A 13,524-nucleotide genomic window follows, 5' to 3' on the forward strand; every position below is an offset into this window, starting at 1 on the left:
AAAACACTTAGCAAAAACAGATCGGACTGTATAAAGCAGAAAACCTAAAAGCAAATGAGCAGCACAAAGATGTTCAACATCATCAATGAGCTAAGAAACCGGGCAACCAGCCCTCCAGATAAGGTGCATATAAGGCCTCTTTACACACCTAAATCTTGTGAAAAGGACAAGTTTCCCTTCTCCTGGCTATCCCTTTCACAGGTTATTCTAGGCAGGACTACCATAAATCATTGAGCCAACTGGGATGAGTTGTTCTCTTTTTAACACTCTGCTCCAGTAGCGTAGCACAATATTTGTGGGCCCCACTGCGAGCCATTCTGTGCGGGCACCCCCAAGCTCCTTAAAGCAAATGGCATGACACTCTAGGCCAGCCCGGACCACCATGTGTGCGCAACGTCCATGATGATCATGCCGCTGCAGTGGCATAACCTTTTGCAAGTGAAAGTTGTAAATATGTTTTTTAATTAAAGCTTAAATGTTTTACTTGGCGTCGAAAGATGGGGGTGGGGTGTGGTCCTCAAATATACCAGCCATGAGTTGTTTTATTGGAGGGTGCAAATATTTGCCTCAAATATGCAATTGTGACCGAGCATAACGTTTGGAGGGATTCAGGGGGGATTATTCCCTCTCCCCTGAGAACATGTTTTGAATAATGGGTTAAAAATGGGGCATTACACAGCACACTTTCTATGAAAATATGGGTACAAGGCCAGACAGTTTGCAATCGGTTTTGTAGGGTAACTCATGAAAAAAGTACAATAAATGCAAGTCACCAAAAGTGCACAAGCGTATTTCCCAATGCATTGTCAAGCCGGTCCATGCAATATATGACAGTATAAAAAAAAAATGTCATGCTGGCTGTGCCCATACATTTCCATGCTGGCTCCACCAACATATGCTAGTAATCCCATATAAGAACATACTCCGGTTCACTTTGAGATGTTTTCTATAGTATAATTACTGGCTCTGCCAATATATGCCAGTATTCCTATGTAAGAGCATACTCCCATTGGTTTGGCTGTTAAGTGACATGTGACAATAAGAAAGCATGTCCAAATTGTCTTGACCCATAACAATTATCATGCTTGCTTCATTACCATTGCTAAACCTAAATATCAGTCTAGCATAGTAATACTCAACAATGAAAGGGTACCTGGTATGCTCACGGTCCTCCAGGTGAACAAAACAAAAAATATATCAGTTTATTTCCAGTTTCTGAAAATCTTTTAAAGTTATGCTGCTAATACACAGGGTGTTATGACTCCGGTATGCATATCAGGTATGGGAAGTGTAGGATACACTGCGGTTATAGTTCTCGTATACAGCAGCATGGGATAGGTGAGGAATGGAGGATTGCATTACAGCTCCCAAAGGAGGGCTAGTCGTCCATTAAACACAGAGGTATTCCAAAATGTCACTGCACCCAGGTTGATTCTGAACTATGCCCCTGTTTATATTGGCATGGGAGATCTGAATAATGGAGGAATAATCTAATTCTAGCCCCCAATGAACCGCGGGGTCCAAGATTAAGGTAGCTCTCATGCTTATTAGACAACATACTGGGGGAGAGGTACCGCCAAATATTAGGGCACCGCATTTGTATCATTTCAAAAGATTTACAATGGCTGGACATTTACCAGACCTCCCCTATGTGTACTTGCAGGTGAGAGACTGCACGACTGAGACAAAACATTTCTTGTGAAACATAAGTGAGAGGCTCACAACATAGGATCTTCCAATTATTCTGACCCCAACACCCCTCCTGCGGCTGATGAGTGACAATATCCGCGGTAAGGCATGGGAGGGTGAGCACAAAAAATTGTGACCCATAACCAAATGTTGAGCTATGTGGGACATTTATAACTGTGGATCCTTGTTTCTAGGGAATTTACCAAGGAAACCAGGGGGGTCCTTTCCTGTAATTGGAGTGCATGCCAAAAGAAAGTGAGTATTGCTATCTCCTTCTTATGGCAACTGGTCACAGAGCACTGTGGGAATTGACTTAAGACTTGAAGGGGTATGTTAGGATTGTGATTCCCATTTCCTTCTGCCTCAGAAGTGATCGGGTCGCGAATACATTGAGGATGTGTTCCCTAGTTGTGAACCTCCTCCAAAAATTTCATTGGAGGCAAGTACAATTCGTGTAACAACGGAGCAGTTACATGCACAAGTGTCTGTGCCTTGATATAAAAGAAATGAAGATGGCAAAACCATGGGTGGTATCTAGGTTTTAAATTTGTATTTCTTAGATGATGCTTCCAAACTCCATACACATAGAAGTGAGGCACAGCTAGCCATCAACATCTGTCCTGAAGAAGGTTGGAGAGAATTGGGGGCCAAAGTGTGAAGCCCGATTAGTCGGACTAAAACACATGTCCACAATCTTTTTTTGAATTTTTGTTATATGGTCATGCATGTTACAAGACCGATTACAGATGTACTGCAGAGTAGTACGATGTATGTACGTATGAGTATGTTTGATGGTATAGAGTGAGTGGAGTATGAATTGTTATGTATATATACAACGTCATTTTCTAAAGCCTATTTTTTGTGTTGTGCCACCAAATAATTGTGATATATGAAAATAAACTGATACATATTTTTGTGAAGTAATCTGAAAATGTTCTTGCCATCCTCAGTCTCTCGGTCCATTTGTTGTACATAACATAGTTATACTACTTATCATGCTCGCTTTAGCAAAGATGCTGAATAATAAGTGCAATGCCAGAGTAAGCAATGGCTAGACTGGCTGCACCAAAATGCCAGTCTAGCCAGGTAATGACACACATGAACTTGGCTTTTCCCTAAAATACCAGTAAAACATGTCAATAATGGATGTGTCAAAAATTATCTAGTAATTCACAGTCGCCCAGGGCCACCCACAAACGGGAACACACCACACACACAGACGCACACAGACACACACACACACAGACACAGACACAGACACACACACACACACACACACACACACACACACCCCCCTTACACCCCACCCCAATTTCCCTCCTCCTTTCAAGAGAGGAAGAGAGAGAGAGACACACACACACACACCCTTTCACCCACCGGTCACTCATCCTTACATCCCCTCTCACATTTACTCATACTGCATTTACCACACAGGCATGTGCCCACCCAGAACATTCACACAGAGTCACATTCGTACTTATTCACCCACCAGTCACTCACCCATATACCTTCCCTCCCATACACTCACACCCACCGACACCATTCACCACACACACACACTCACATTCCTACTCACTCACAGGCACGCACCCACCCAGAACAATCAAACACACTATCACATTCCTACTCATTCACCCACCAGTCACTCACACACACATTCTCTTACATCCACACTCACTGCATTCTCCACACATTCACACACACACCTATCCACCCATCCACCCACCCAGAGCATTCAAACACACATCACATTTCTTCTCTTTCACCCACCAGTCAAACCCACTCATACACCTTCTCTCGCGTTCACTCTACTGCATTCTCCATACAGGAAAGCACCCACCCACCCAGAACACACTATCACATTTATACTCATACACCCACCACTCACTGACTCCTAACACATACATACATCCGACCCGCACTTCACCCTTGCAAAATACACATCACATAAAGAAAAAAGTCTTCCCTGTTTTTCCAGCTTAGGCCCATCACTCCAGGCCAAACTCTGCTCCTCTTTGCTGCTCACAAACAGGCTCCAGGAAGCTAGGCTCCCTACTGCGCATTTCCTTCTTGCGCTGCAAGCTCTGGTCCAGCCTTTACCCTGGTGGGTGAGGACAGGGCCCGAGCACCCCCGACCTGGTGTGGCGGGGCCCCCAGCACCACACGGGTCACGTGGGCCCCCGCTAAACAAATGCTCTGCTCAGTTAACAATTCTACATAGAACCAACTCTACATAGAAAAAAAGGTCTAGCATTAATAAAGTTTGTCTAGTACTCCGAATGTGTGGGACTTTGGAAGTACTTTAAAAGCATTTGGCATCACAAATGTGCTGTGCGCATGCTTTGCGACCCTCTGGGAATGTGTTATAAATTGGTGTTCTTATTAAGCCTGTTTTAGAAGGCTAGAGCATAAAAGCAGCTCAATTACAGCAGAATCATTTGTTCAAGTTTTCAAATTGCAATGCTGTTGCGGGCACCGAGTTTAGCAGCAAACTAACTGCGTGGGAATTTCATACTGTGTTTCTCTCTGTTTAAGACGCTTAATAGGCCTTCAATGACTTGACATTTTCGATATGTTCAAGTTTTCTGAGAGCCTCCCAGCAAGCAGTTGTTAGTTGTGATTATGAAAGGAGTTTGGCGTTTGTGTGCACCTGCATGAAAGGGCTCAGTCAATATTGTTAGTAGTCTCAGCACAAAGATAGCAAGGAATGGATGGGCATGTGGTCTGAACCTTACCGTAAATCACTGCCCCAAACAAAGTTTAATGTACACAGTTACGAAGTGAGAATCTACCAGCACTTCTTTGATGAAACTTTACGCTCATAATGAAAGTAGCAACCCCTCACAACAGAGCTAACTGATAATTTTTAAAAGGACAGAAGAAACACTAATTAGTACTGCTGTATATACTTTTTGTGGGAATGGCCGTACCAATACTTCTCAACAGGTGTGATATATATTTAGGCACAGCAGGCCTCATTATGATTTGGGATGTATTTCGGCACTAGATCTGCCAAAATGCACCAAAACGCAAGTACTGTTACTCCCACTTGGTCCTGCAGATTAACCACAGGATTACAAGGGGTGGTAAAGTAGAGAACCCCCTTGATGCTCACGCCAGAAATAATGCAACCCACTAGGGAAAAAGGCTCAGCACACCTCTTGCAAGGAGAACAAGGTTCATCTCCACAGCAAAGTACTCTGCTGCCACAAAACTTTCTGGCAAAATCAGTACAAGCAACACTTTATGCAGGCACACAGCGTCATCAATGACATAAATTACATAATGTACACATCCAAATGGTTGATTGGTTGAAACCCTATAGAAAGGCTACCTGTTCCATAAGGGATGCCAGGCCATTGACCCAGCCCCTTCTGTCTATCTTCTTCCGTGTGGGCTTCTTCTTACGCAACATCAGGCATGAGTCTACAATTAATTAGTGATTATGGAAAGAAAAACAATGCAGGCTCCATCTCTAACCTGATGTTACTGCAGACAAGGGCTAAAAGGCTACTTCTACGGCATTCCCTCTAACAGACTACAGCTCAATTCCAGACACATGGGCGTTCGTCCAAAGATCCCCACCACGTTTTGGCTATGTTGTTTTACTCCTCTTGGCACCTCGCAGCACATATCACGTGACCTATGGTAAAGGCAACTGGTCCCTGCTTTCTGATCTTTCTTGATCGATTGTGGGTCTAACAGTTTATTTTTTTATTTTTTTTATTTATTGTTTAATCAACATGAGATTTTTACAGTGTTACAGCCATGCTTCGTCTAAATCGTAATTAAGTCATCTGTTACGTTGTGTTATTGTTTGATTATTGGAGAGTCACTTTCGGCAAGTCGCTAATTTCTGGTTAGCAAATTCTTCACAATATGTTTCAAAATCTTTGCTGAGGCGATTTGCCATCTGGTTCTATCGCCATCTATGAGCCTTTTCCACCAAGTCTCCATTACATCAGCTCCAACTACGTTTGATAGGTATCGTAGTCTTATCGCACGTGTTTCTAGGCATTCCGTCAATAGATGACGGATAGTTTCTTGCGGACGAGGCGATGTGTCTTGACAGAAGCGGCAGTCTGATGATTTCAGATTTATTTTAGATGTATAAGATTTTGTTGGTTTCTAGTAAGTTTAAGCGTGCTCTCAGTATCAGGTTTCGAGCATGCCTGTTGGGAAATTTCTTTATGTAATTTTGCAGTTCACTAATTTTTTTTGTGTTGTGGGGTAAGTGTGACATCAGTTTATTTTTGCCCACTGTTTCTGTCGTCTTTGCACAATCTACATCTTTAATTTTGCGCAAAACTGTGCACGGATTACGTATGAGATCTTCTTCATCTGAGATAATAGTATCTAGTAAAAGTTTGTTTCCCTTTTGCCAGTTTGTTAGCATCTCACTTTTTCCTCTGTGTATTTCTAGGTTAATCATTTTGAAGAGTGAGTTACTATCGTCCGTTCTACACTTCCTGTATAGCATTATGGAGTTGCAGCTCACAGTGCACTCAAGTGATTGTAGGCTCAGTTCGCGCCTTATCGCGACTCCTGATGTAGAGTTCGGCAACTTTCGGACCGATCTCCAGAATGCAGCTTCTAATTTAGGCCAAAGATCTTTTGGTATGGTCGGTATGGCTTAGGTGCTGTACGTCACAGCCGGCACAACCTTCATTTTATAAAAGTTTATTGTCGGAATTAAGGAAAACCTTCCAAATGTTCTATTGATTGCTTTTGCCTGGGCCGCTAGTTTTTTGATCTTTCCACACAGGGCAGATTGCATAGCGGTTTCATATTTGGAACTGTCCAACAGGACTCCCAAGTATTTGAATGTTTCGACTGTCTCTATTCTTGAATCTCCCAGAAACCATTTGTTACAGTTTGCCTTGGTTTTGTGTTTTTGCAGTATCATGATTTTCGTTTTATCTTTGTTGATCTCAAGGAAGTTTTCGTCTGTGTATAGAAGGGGGCCATCCAATTGCCGTTGAAGTCCGATAGGTGTTTGATCGAATAGTGCAAGATCATCGGCGTAAAGAAGTCGTACGATCGTGGAGTTGCCAATTTTTGGGGGGAATGCACGTGTCAACGACTCGCTCTTTTGAGGGTCTCCTATGTAGGCCAAGAATAGTGCTGAGGCCCGTGGGCAACCCTGTTTGACCCCACGTGTAGTGAATTTCTGACGATAGGTCGCCTTGTCGGCTAAGACAAACTCTCATGGAGGTTCTGAAGTGCAGGGTGTGAATTGGTGCTAGGATGACTTCTGAGCACTGCCAGTCTATCAGTTTCTGCCACAGGCGATATCTTTCAATGCGATCAAACGCCTGAGTAAAGTCTATGAAGACGACAAAGATACGCTGTCTGTATTGTATGGCCTTACTTTTCAAAATACTGAGCACCAGGATGTTTCCGGCTGTTCCTTTCTTTTTTTTTTAAAGCCCGCTTGCAGATGGTCATTGCAGTCTGCCGAGGCAGTCCAAGTTTGAAATGTCCTTAGAATAAAACATCCATACACCTTTCCCATGGCATCAAGCAGGGCTATGGGTCAGAAGTTGTGGGGGTCGTTTTTGTCCCCTTTTTTGTAAATCGGAATTATCATCGCAGTGGTCCATGATGTGGGCAGAGATCTTGTGTCTGAACATCAATGAAAAATTAAGCTTAGCAAATCGGCCCATTCCTCAGGGTGAGCCTTCAGTTCAAAGTTGGTAATACCGTCAGGTCCCGGAGCCCTAGATTTTTTCAGCTTCTTAATTACCTCTATGATGTCTTCTTTGTTTTCGAGGTTAATCCAGTTCATGTTACCATGCTGAATGTCTTCTGTGCCCTCTGTCATGACGGATTTAAACACTGTATCAAAATGTGTTTCCCAGGTCCGCTGGTCAATGTTGTTGGGCATTGTGTCTTTCAGTCGTACTTCAGTAGCTCTCAATAGGTGCCAGAAGTCTCTCGCATTATGTGTGTTTAATGCTTTTGCGATGTCCTCTGCGTCCAACTGATAAAGTTTGTTCCGGTGGAATCTTACTCATGCCTTATATGCCCTTGACAATTCTTTGATTTTTTTATGCTGGCTTCTGGTGTTGTCAGCTTTTTTGCCAACCTCGTGGCTCTTCTGTATTCACGTCTCTTTTCAACCAACTCTTTGTTGTAGACGTGGTTTTTTGGGATGCGTATGGATTTTCGGCTTCTGGTGTTGTCAGCTTTTTTGCCAACCTCGTGGCTCTTCTGTATTCACGTCTCTTTTCAACCAACTCTTTGTTGTAGATGTGGTTTTTTGGGATGCGTATGGATTTTCGGCTTGCTGATTGACCGTTATATGCCGCCAACAGGGGTTGGTAATCGACTGGTTTGGAGTGTTCCTGTTGACCATTCGCCTTGTATTCTGCTGTCAGCTCCTTTACCACATTTGCACTCAGTTTAATTTGGGATCCTTGGACGCTGGTCTCAACTTCAGTGACTGTTCTGTTACTCTTCTTGCCTGGGATTTGCCAGCATGTTTCCAGTAAGTTGTGGTCACTGGCGGTTGTTCGTTGGACATCAAAAGCAGTTATTGAAGATAACAGCGGCTGAGAAATGAAAATGTAATCAATTGTGGCGGCCGAATCTCCACATTTCCAAGTTGGTGCTCTATTTGGTTGCGTGAAGACTTCATCAAGATTGTGTAATTCTTGTGAGTGAGTCAAGCTGTTCTACCGGGGAGATCTTGTTTTTTACTCGGATTCCTTTGTGTGTTTTGCAATCTGCGTTTAGATCACCGCAGATCAGTAGAAAAGTCACTAATAGCATTGTTATGGCCTCATCAATCACCTGTTAACATAATGAGATGAATGTTTCCACATTGATGGCAGCTGGAGTCCAGTAGGTGTCGACAATTACTACTGTATTTGTTGGATCGCCTTCATTGTTCCTTTGTCTCCAACTGGCAGTCACTGCCAGTATTGACAGGTTTGCGATTGATGGATAGCCCACATTCATTGCGGCATGCAATCAGAGTGGGCGACCGAGATGACCTTTTGCTGCTGGAGCCATTATGATTTGATATACTTCTGAGGTCGGCTTTTGTACTAGCCAGGTCTCCTGGAAGCATATTATGTCATATGCTCCAAGATTTACCTCCCCCAGCACAGTAAGGTGAGAGTGGCCTCTTGTGTTCCACAAGCACAGCTTCACTTTACGGGAGGAATCATCTTCTTGTTGATTTGGCATTTTCTTGTGGTCTTCATTCACAAATTGCTATTTACTCTGATGCATTGTAAGGGCTTTAGGTAGCCATGCCCAAATTCCCTGGTTGGCGCCAGAATCCTGGTTTGGTTCTCATTGATTTTGCCTATTCATTACTGCTTGGATAATAGTGCTTGTTGTTGAGATCTCTGGTCTTCTTGAACTGTGTTATTTATACACTCGATTGTTGTGTGGAGTTTCGCTTGTGCTCTCACTTTTCGCCTTTGTAGATGAGTCTCTTTGTGCGCTGGTCATGTTAGAGGGCTCATCATTGCTGACGAGGTTACCTTTGTTGTGGCCTGCTTAATGTCTTTTTGTTACCTCGCTCCTCTCCTTTCTGACAATGTCATCATCGCGTTTGATGTGTTCAACTTTGTCGTCATTTTGGTTGATTTTCCTCGTTCTGTCTGTTTGCCCACCTTGCTTCATTATATCGACTAGGGTATAACCCAGCCTGTGAATTTCAGAAGTGCTGCTGAGGATTAGCTTGTATACTGAAGATGATCCAATGTGTAGACATGTTTCCGCTCTATGGTGGTCATGCCAAGGCTCAACAAGGATCAGATCTTCTGAAGTCACAGCCCGCAAATTCGAAATTTGATGGAAAATCGCCTGCACTGATCTTCTGTTCAGAATTAATTCTTTCTTATTACTAGATCTCTGTTCCATTCTGAATGTCCGTCTTATTTCCTTTCTTTTTGAACTTGTTCTTTTGTAAATCTCTTTTCCCGATTTGTAGTGGACTTTTGGGGCATCTCTTCGCAGTTCTTCTCTTGTCGTCTGGTCTTTATGCGACCGTTGTTGCTGTTTCAGGTCGTATTTCCTGTTCCTTCCTATCATGTCTTGCCCTTTGTCACTGGGCTTGTACTTTTTTGTGTTCGAGTCTCGCTGTGGAAGATCTATTGGCGCTTGATCCGTCTTGCTCCAGTTCCGTTTTATTGTTAGTTAGACCTTTGCTTCTGTCTTCGAGAGTTTCAAAGTCTCTTTCATCGTTTTCCATTATTCTCACTTCAGAGTTTTTGCTCACTTCAGTATAGTATTCTAGTGTCTGGTCCTTGTCTAGTGTTCTCGCCGCAGTAGATGTAGATTGCACTACTTTGTTGTCTGAGTAGATGCTAATGTTCATTCATGTGTCATTTTTAAGGAAGTCTGCTACTGATTTTGGGGAGTCAGCCCTTGATGTTTTGTCTGCGGCTACCGCTGAGTATTGTTTGATCTCATAATAGATGCTGTTTGATCTGTAGATGACACCATTAGTTTTTGATGTTCTTGCGGTTGGTGCTGAGTTCTGACTGTTTGGCTTCTTACTTGAATAGGCTGTCGTTTCGTACGTTGACAAATGAATGTTGCCAGCAGCTGAATCTGCTTTTGGCTTTTTTTTTTAAATATTGAGTAGGCTGGCTCTGGTTCGTCCGTGTTTTTTGTGCTACTCGCTACTTTTTTTTCCACTACCAATACAAATGTTGGAGTGATTGTTGTGGACTTTGTATTGGCAAGTTCAGTGGTTTCATTGTGCCATACTGAGGACATTTGTCCTGTTTCGTGTGTCATATTGCTGTCTGTGTTTAGATCAATGGTGGCTGCAATTTGTGAACTTGAGTCTTTGAGCACGGGGCTGGTGAGCACCGCTTTAGCGGGTATAGCTTGGTTTGACGTCAATGTTATGATTTTTTCCATTAACTGATTCGCAAGTTTGTCCATCGTGTTATCCTTGGTTGTACTTTCTTCTCTTGCAGAAATGTAGCCCTCTAAATACGTCACTTTGGACAGGATCATAGCTTGGATGGTCAGTTGGTCCTTCACTGTGTCGTTCAACACCTCGTAGAGTTTACAGAATGGGGCAAGGGCTATTGTTATCACAGACATGATGCTTAACATGTCCGTTTTTTTGTCGGTGTCTCAGGGGCTGCCGATGTAGTCTGAGAGGTGGTTCCTTTACCTGGAGTATATATCTGGTCGCCGGTTCTTCTTCTTGGTGTATGGAACTTATTATTAGTGCTGTAGACCTTGTCAATAGGGATGTTGACAGAGGCATCCAGTGAATTTCTCCTCTGGCTTTGTGATTTGGCGTATACCTCCACCTCTTCGGGTCGCGGTCTTCCAATGGGTGCCTCTGTTCGCGGTTGATTTCTTTCTACAGAGACGGCCCCATCCTGCGAGTTTGTTGGGGAGGACGCCTCGCTGCTATTTTCTTTCAGGAAATGTGTGTTTGTTTTGGACTGCTTATCAAGTCGCACCGGAGACCTACTGGGATGTAAGGTATGTATCACTTTGCTTGCAATGGGCGACTGTTGGTCCTCTGGCTCTGCTCCAGCCATTGTACAAGGGCTTACGATGTGCTCTTTTGCTTTACTTGGCATTTCATTAAAAGTTCTGTTCGCACTCGCAGTGAGGACATCATCCTTGGTATCTCATTATGTTTGCTGAATTATGCTGTGACTGCATCTCTGCGCTGGTCTTGTTGGCAGTCATGGAGCTATTGCAGTTTAGAGTATGTTTGGACAAGCTATTTTGAGACAAAGGACTATTACTATCTCGGTTGATGTCTGCGGATCCGCAGCTCCCAGTGTTTCTTGTCTTGTTGCTTGTTCGGTGTCGAGCCTTCGTTGTTTTGCACAAGGAAAGTTTTCCTTGACCGTTGCTAGCATTTCAGCATCAGAGAGTTCTCTGAAGTATTTGAGGACAATTGTGCTTGGAGGAAATCAGTTAGGATTCGCATTGTGGTGGGTTTGTTTGGACCTACAGATCTCGTGGTAGTGCTCAGTCCTCTTTTCTTTTTTGGAGCAGATGACATTTTGCGGGCACTGTCTTTTGCGTGTATAGATAAGCCTTTTAAAAAATAATAATAATTTGTTGGACTCTCTCATTTCGCTGTCCTGGCTGGATCTCTTTTAATGTTTCTAACTGATGTGGAGTCTTTTGTGGTTACATCAGGTATGCTTTGTCATCTGACTGGATCATGGGTGTTTGGCATGCATCCTGCACATTCAAACAGTCAGAGCCTGCGTGTACTTGCACAGTTGTTGTCATGCGGGCCGCCTGTCCACCCTGCTGGGCAGGTCCGCCCTCCGCTTGCAGCGCCGAGGAACCAGGTGTCACGTGACCATCACTTCCTAGTGCACGCTCGCGGCTGCCTCCGCTGTCTTCACCTAGCTCTGGCCTCTCTCTACCCGGTGTCCGTGGGCAACCAATAGGCCTCCCAACACGGCCCCGTGCTGGCTGCAGACGGGCCCACGGCAGCTTGTCCGCCACCCGCCCCGCTGGTCGCCACACCATCTCGCTCCGCCCCCCCTCCGGAGGACGCCAGCGAAGCGGACGCATCATCGCAGATCATCGGGTCGGTGGCCCGCTCATGAAAGCTTCGCTCAGCCGACGGGGCTCTTGCCTCCTGATGCTTGGTGGCCGCAGGTAAAGGATGATTGTATATTTTGGCTATCATGGAGCCTTTTGTGCCGGACACATTTTCTAAGTGTTATGCCCCGCGCGGGTGATTTGTCCGATTTTCAAGCTTGGCATTAGGTTGTGTTACATGTAAGTTGACTGGGGCTCCTTCCCCTGTATCGGGTAGCATTTTCCCATGTGGTTTTTCACTTTCGGGCCTCATTCGAGAACTTCTGAGGCAGCGCCCCTCGTCCTCTTGGTGGCCAAGGCTGCATGACACATATTTTAGAGTCCTCTCTGCCATATAGACTAGGCAGGCTGGCAATCTTGGGATAGGGGTATCTTAATGCTTTTACTTAGAGCCGGGACGTGGAAGGTCAGAGGCTCTCAACCCCCCTCGTGGCTTATCAGGGTGAATTCCTTCTGGGATACGAATGCTGGCAACATAAAACAATAATGGGTCTATGCATCTCTGTAGCCCTGGCCTTTCTCACCAGTACCCACGCTACAATCTATTCCCTATTCTCGCATGCATGCACGTATTTCCATGTGCGTGTGGCTTGAGCCGCAACCCTGGCTGCAGCACAGAACTAGGCCTCAATTTCAATATGGCTGCGACTATCTCAGATGGCGTTTTGTTCCCAACGTACACTAGAACAGAAACATACACCACCCTCCCCGCACTAAAGCCCTTGTCAACACTCCCTGTGTCCCTACTGCACCCTTCCAGGCCCGTGCCTCATCGAAAGCGATAGGGGGCCTGGCACAATCGTCCCACCCTTCTCAACGGTAGGGCGGTGCAAGTTCCAGTTTCTGACATCAATAGGAATTGATTGGGATTTAAGCCTTTTTTCTATAAGCTTTCCAATTTGCATCATGTCACCATGTTTTTTCTGGACTTCATTTATTCTACCGCAAAGCTAAAGTAATATTTTTACTGCACATTGGAGCATAACCATGTTATTAGTAGCATCTGTGTGCTAACCAAACTTACCCTTTCTGATGCAAACAAATGAGCATACAGCTCCAGGGTTGTGGATAATCGTTTGTTGGTTATGTGGCACGTTTCAGTTCACGGTGCCACAACTGATCCATCATATTGCCCTTGCAAGGTGCATTTGTGGTCCCCACTGCCGCGCTATTCTGGAGTGAATAATATAACTCAAGAAGTGAGTTGGTGTCAATAACTGAAACGTTTTCTCCATTCTCTGAGGCAGGGCATACCGCTTTCAAAGATCCTGCTTC

General features: G+C 44.4%; 1 protein-coding gene across 3 annotated transcripts in view; it reads right to left on the reverse strand.

The window, feature by feature from the left end:
* TMEM106C (transmembrane protein 106C) overlaps positions 1-13,524 on the reverse strand; it is a 783,213-nt gene that overhangs the window by 194,969 nt on the left and 574,720 nt on the right. The gene's annotated exons all lie outside the window — the stretch shown is intronic.

The sequence above is a fragment of the Ambystoma mexicanum genome, chromosome 3q, assembly GCF_040938575.1.
Source record: "Ambystoma mexicanum isolate Mex_15411 chromosome 3q, UKY_AmexF1_1, whole genome shotgun sequence".
NCBI classification, from domain to species: Eukaryota; Metazoa; Chordata; class Amphibia; order Caudata; family Ambystomatidae; genus Ambystoma; species Ambystoma mexicanum.